Source organism: Pundamilia nyererei, unplaced genomic scaffold (assembly GCF_000239375.1).
Source record: "Pundamilia nyererei isolate P.nyererei 1_Seehausen unplaced genomic scaffold, PunNye1.0 scaffold00063, whole genome shotgun sequence".
Taxonomy (NCBI): Eukaryota; Metazoa; Chordata; class Actinopteri; order Cichliformes; family Cichlidae; genus Pundamilia; species Pundamilia nyererei.
This window is the reverse complement of record NW_005187464.1, coordinates 2,024,567-2,030,804: the sequence shown is the minus strand read 5'-3', so window position 1 is coordinate 2,030,804 and position 6,238 is coordinate 2,024,567. Positions and strand designations below refer to the sequence as shown.

The 6,238-nt window shown below is 37.7% G+C and overlaps 1 pseudogene; it reads right to left on the bottom strand.

Annotated features, from left to right (window-relative positions):
* Positions 1-2,754, bottom strand: part of LOC102203264 (sodium/glucose cotransporter 1-like) — an 11,991-nt pseudogene extending 9,237 nt beyond the window's left edge.
* Positions 2,755-6,238: the final 3,484 nt, after the last annotated feature.

The window sequence follows — 6,238 nt, the reverse complement described above, 5'->3', positions numbered from 1 at the left end:
CCTCTGGTGTGGCAGGAGACATGTTGGTGGAATCTGGGGAGGACTGTCTTTAAGTTGGTGTGGTTGAAGTCGCCAGCAACAATAAAAGCAGCCTCGGGGTGTTTATGCTAGTTCTAGTTCTAGTGTATAGGTGATATATAGTTATATCTCCCACACACCTATAGTGAATAGTTAATACATACCTTTGTATTTTCATCATCTTTGTTTCATGATTCTAATTTGGTTTCAGGTCAGCATTATGAGTCTTTGATGTAGGAGTTTTCTTGGAGTTTGTTGTGCTCTGGTTTCATACTTTCTTGTAGTAGCATTTCTAGGTGTCAGTCTGGTTTATGAATCCCAGGTTATTTCGGCCTCTTTTGTTCTTCTGTGTCTGGCTCACATGCCTTAGTCCTCGTCTCAGTGTTCGTTACTTCCTATTTTATTTTGATAGTCCCTCTTCTCGCATGTGTTTTGTTCAGTTTGCATGCCCTGTCTCTCTGGTCAGATTCTGTTCACTGGTGTTCCCAAGTGTCTCCGCTCTATGCTGATTATCTCATTTAGACCCTCAGTTTTCGTCTGTTCTTTGTCAGGCTCTCACTTATAGTTGTGTCTGCTCTGACAGTGTGGGTTCCTGGAAGATTTGTAGATTTTTGCTTCCTTGTGTTTTTGACCTGGATTATTTTGAATTCACTTTAAGTTAACAAAGCTGCATTTTAGTTTGCCTCCCGTGTTCATTAGTCTTGCATTTGGGTCCTAATCTGCTTGCCACACAGACAGCCTTGATAGTCCAGGTTGCTCAGGAACCAGCCGCTGGAGAGGAGTGTCTACTACTAACTGCCAGTGTTCACCTGCAGGTCAAAAATGGTTAAAACCATCTATGAGCATGACCCCATTTCATGCAACAGTGAGGCAATGTTAACACCTAGGGAACTGTTGATGTCTTGAAGTGTATAAACTTGGGTGAAGTAAGAGCTTCAGGGTGACCAGCTAGAGCTTGCAAACAGGATCTGCTGCTATCACTGGAGATGCCTTTATGTTTAAAACTAAAAAGTCCTCTCCATCTGATGGGTGTTCACATGAGCAGAACGGAGGGACACAGCATACAGCATCTAGTGTTGCTCTTCAGCCCCCTGTGGTAGTATCTAAGTCTCTTTTATCATCTAGCCACTACTCATCCTTAACAGTGTGATGCTAGCGAAAATATAAAAATTAAACATGAAAACTTTGGAGGCAGAATGTGCAACATTGATATTTAAGGGCACAGGGCTGTCATTAAACTTTAAACCTTTATTTTTTTACTGTTTTCGACTATGAATATGATGGTGTGTTATGGTGTCTGGGTTCCCCTGACAGTCTAAAGACATGCATGTTAAGTTAGCTGGTGATTCTAAATTAGGTGTGAATGGTTGTATGCCCCTCTGTGTTCACTCTGTGACAGACAGACTAGATATGTTATATTATATTATCCACAAGGTGGCATAGTAGCATAACTCTGCAAAAGTGGTGCGTCACTGAACAAGAGAAATAACTGAAAGAACTCTGGAAGCCAAAAAAGGAGATAATATTGTCTACTACTTTATATTTAACAGGTAGTTCAGAGGCGTTTCTTAGCTGGACATCAACGGCATTCATTCAAGATCTATACTTTTCCAGTTTCTTTTGTTTCTTACTACAGTTTGCTGTGGAAATGTATCCAATTTGTGGAAATGTATCTCCTTTAGCTGGGGCCACATTGTTTAACTTCTTCCTATTCATTTTCTTAAACACTTATCCATTCAGGTTCGCGAGGTTCTTCATAATCTTTCTCAGACATGAGTAATTTTATGTCTGTTTAAATCCCAAAGAGCCAAATAGTTAAAAAAAAAAAAAAAAGACAAAAAGATTTAGGTGAGTTTATGTGATAGAACACCGTTACTGCTCTTAAGTAGATGAAGCAGATTTAGTAATGTTATACCATATGTAGTATTGTATCAGCCACATCCAATAGTTATATACAAAGAAAGTTTTGAAAGCATAACCTTCACCTGTACTGAGCTATTTTTACATTACTGTTACCTAAGAAAAGGACAGGATAACTTCTGGAGTCTGAAGGTGACATATAGATGTCTTGAGATCTCAAATAATCACATCTGGGATACAATTTTCTTTCTGCCTTTGAAAGATAAACGTTGAGATAGCGGCATTAGCAAAAGTTTTGCTGAAATTTGAAACAGCACCAACATTAGACATGGCAGCAGCTAAAAAAAACAAAGTAAAACCTTCATTACATACAGAGCCTATGAGAGGAGTACACAGAAGTTTCAGGGAACAGATTTTGACTATGGCTTTGATAAAGCAGTCATAGTTCACATACAATGTAGGTGACTAAATTCATCCATTGCACAAAGAACTTTAGACTCTGACTATCTTAAGCAGGACAATAGTGCAGTGAATTATGGGTAAATTAAGAGGAGGACCATAAAACATATAGCGTTGAAGATATATATGAGCTGCCACCTCTGGTCTAGGGAATAAACAGTGGACAGGTTGATATTAATCAATGGAAAAATAAAACACAAGCTAATCTGGATCAGATCCTAATTTGCATTCAAGAGACAGACACCCTCTCTACTTTTAAGATTAGATTTAAAACTTTCATGTTTGATAAAGCATATAGTTAGGGCAGGGTCAGGTGACCCTGAATCCTCCCTTGGTTATACTGTAATAGGTCCAGGATGCTGGGGGGCTTCTCATGATGCACTCAGTTTCTTCTTTACTCACCTTTTTTTCACCCATTATACGTTGAAACACCTATCTGGATTTAATCACTAGTTATTATGTATCTCTTGCTTTCTTACACAGTGTGTCTCTTGTCCTGTTGTCCTCCCATCACCCAATCGATCACAGCAGATGTCTGGCCCTCCCTCAGCCTTGTTCTGCCGGAGGTTTCTTCCTGTTAAAAGGGATTTTTTCTTTCACACTGTCACCAAAATCACTTGCTCATAGATTCTTGTTTAATTGTTGGGGTTTTCTCTTTATTGTTTTAGTTTCTCTAGCTTATAATATAAGGTGACTGTTGTTGTGATTTGGTGCCAAATAAATAAAATTAAATTGAAAGGTTGAATTGAATTTCACTAATATAATTTATAATACAGCATACAAGGAAACTACAGACAACTTTGCATATCAGCAGTTTTCCCTTTTCTTTTTTATGTGGGTACAAATAGTTGGTATATTATTATATTATATTATTATAATAGAGTTAGTTAGTCTGGGGTTAAGGTGTTTCTGTGGCTGAAAATTAGTCCATTGTTGTTTTTGTTAAATGGTCTGACTTCCATTGTGGAAATGTGAGACTTTATCTAACCATACAGACCAGTCTAATCTATCTTTGTAAAGCCAGCCCCAGAGGTCCGTTCATTCATTCTGCCAACTACCTTAAACCAATTACAATGATGCTTTTCTGAACTCTTTGAGCTTTAGTCTCCTGCTTTTATGGTCTGACTGGTTTATTTTCTTCTCTTTTTTCTGTGGGGGAAAAAAAAATCACCCACTTTGAGAACTATTTCCACGGTGCCTAAAACAGCTATGATATGGTTGTTTTTAGATTTACTTGTAGGCATAAAACACTCAAACCTTCTTGTCACAGTCATCTTCTGATCCCGTTCCAGGAGATAATTTACTTTTATACTTAGTGTACGTGTTCTTAATTTATGCTCAGCTCTCCTTTAGTAACGACCGGGGTGTGTGATGCCAGATAAGCTACTATGTTCAGACTTATCAAGTCCAAGATAAATATTTTTATGTGCGTAAACATTTTGTTATCAAAGTTAAAAAGTAAGCACATGTTAAACTAATACTGTAACCAAGTTGTTGTTGTTAACATGCATTTGGATTTCCAGGATATGTTTCCAGATAAGTTATTTGGATGATTTGGTAAGCTATTATTTGCCACAAATTAAAATCACCTGTCTTATATTATGTAGGCTCCTTTTGTCCATCAAAACAGCCTGGGCCTCATGGACACAGGACTTCTGGGGTTGTTATTTCTACATAGACGCTGCAAATGTACAATTTTGAGAAGGTGAATGTTTTACATTATGTTTTTAAAATAGCTGTCAGGAGAGGTGCTGTTAGGACAGCGGCTTGACTAGTATCCGTTTTTCATACGTCAGAGACAGAGTAAGTATCATTTATGACCCTGTCGTAGCCCATATAGTGGCATTTAATAATTATTACATGGACAAAGTGTTTCTGTGATTAGATGCTTTTGGCCTATATTATATGGACTTTGAATAAAGACAAATGCTTTTATCAGCACCAAATGTCCTGGTGGATGCAGTTGCCTCACATTTTCCTGAATGTGATGTGCTAGGGAAGTAATCCTGAGCAGGATAAGGGGTTCAGATTGTGAACTATTGTTGGACTAGTCTGTATTGTCTACCTTTGGATAAATTTATCTTCTCAGCAAAGAAAATGACATAAGTGACATAGGGCAGCATGCACGTGGAATCAACCTGGCTGTAAAACAAAACAAAAAAAAACAGAAACTAAGTGATTGTTAAAAAGCTATCAGACATAAGCAAATCTCACGGAAAAGTGCTTTTTTTTTTTTTTAGATGAATGGATGGATGGATGGAAAAATCAAAGCGAAAATCATCCAAAAGGTTAGGTCAGATGATGTTAGTGATAAGGCATCCGAGGCATTTTTAGACTGGAGGGCAGACTGCCCAGAATTTGGAAAACCAGTAAGCCTGTTAATTATAGGTGGATTGCTTCTCTGAACTCGCATCTTTGTGATCTTTGTGAAGTAATGGAACAGATGACAATGAAAGGTCTCAGAGAGGCTGGAAATGATTCTGGTCCTTAAGTGGGGTTATAAAATGCAGGGTCACCATGGAAAGGGAGATAAAAAGAAAATGAACTGGAATATGGTTGCAGCTGCAATCTTGATGTGGATTAAAAACAGGATTTTCAGCAAGTATCGATCATAAATTAGCTACTTTTTCAAGAAGATTTTTTACTCTGTGGACCAGGTTCAGGAAGAAAATAAGGAGTGTTACTTCAACTTGTCAAAAGTGTATCCTTCAAAATCCATCACACTGTCAATCTGAAAGAATCCAAATCCATAGCAAATCAGTTAATTGTACTGAACCCGTGAAAAAATAATAGAAAAATGCTGAAAAAGCACGCAAAACACAAACTGAATAAAACATAAAAGTGGGGGGAAAACACAATGAAAGTTGAATAAGTTTTAAAGAAAGCTCAGAAATGGAAGTGAGTTAGGGAGAGATAAATGTGATGGAACAGCTATGGTTACAACTAATAGCATCTACAGTATTATTGTTCAATTAAAACACACATTACCTGCATCTGTTTCTATGCTTCTTTTCACCACATCTCAGTGCAAGCCTTCGCATGCTTCAGTTTCTCTCACTTTCGCACCTGTTCTGTCGCTGTATTGTATTAAAAGGGTTATTCTGAGTGCATGAAAATGAGGATTTTTCTACTGTCCACATGAAAATATTAATGTCCACAGCATGCTGAAGCAGCAGGTGGCGATGTAACCCTAATCGCACAGATAAGTTGGCCAATCGAAAGCCAGTCTGATTTCTTTAGAGTAACTCCTCTGGTTGCAAAAAGAAGCTGTTTTGAGATCTGTGGGGAAACTGCCCAGTTTACTGTGTTTATAGTCTCAATTGCTAATTTCATGTTTTATTTAACACAACATAATTGTAGCCTTCATTAGATTCAAAATGGAAGATAAAGGATTGGCATAAGGGTCCTACTGTCAGATCCACCACTGTTAAGTTTCATAACACCAAGTTACAGTTGAAAGACAGGACTTCATTGACCAAGGCATGATGTTATGGTGGTTATGTACATCTTTTATATACAGGCTATATTGCAATAATAGACAGATGTCAATTTTCAACTAATGATGAAAATGATTTAGTGCAGAGCAATCAACAAATCAAGGTCACAAGGTCAATGCATAACAGACATACTGTTCATTCATAAACAGAACCTCCCAGTCAAAAATAAGTTTGTCAACAGTACAGCAAATGATTGTGGAGTTAGTATGTTTTCTGACACCTTAATAATGCCTGCAGGCCATTTTGCCCACACCCAAGCATTTAAATGTTTTAGGGGGGAAAAGTAATTGCAACAGACTAGGAGCACATTATGGCAATTAACCGAGGCCAGCATAGAAAATGTGAACAGACAGAGTGTTGTCTCTCCACAGAGCTGGAGAAGTGTTACAATAATAAAGAGCGTG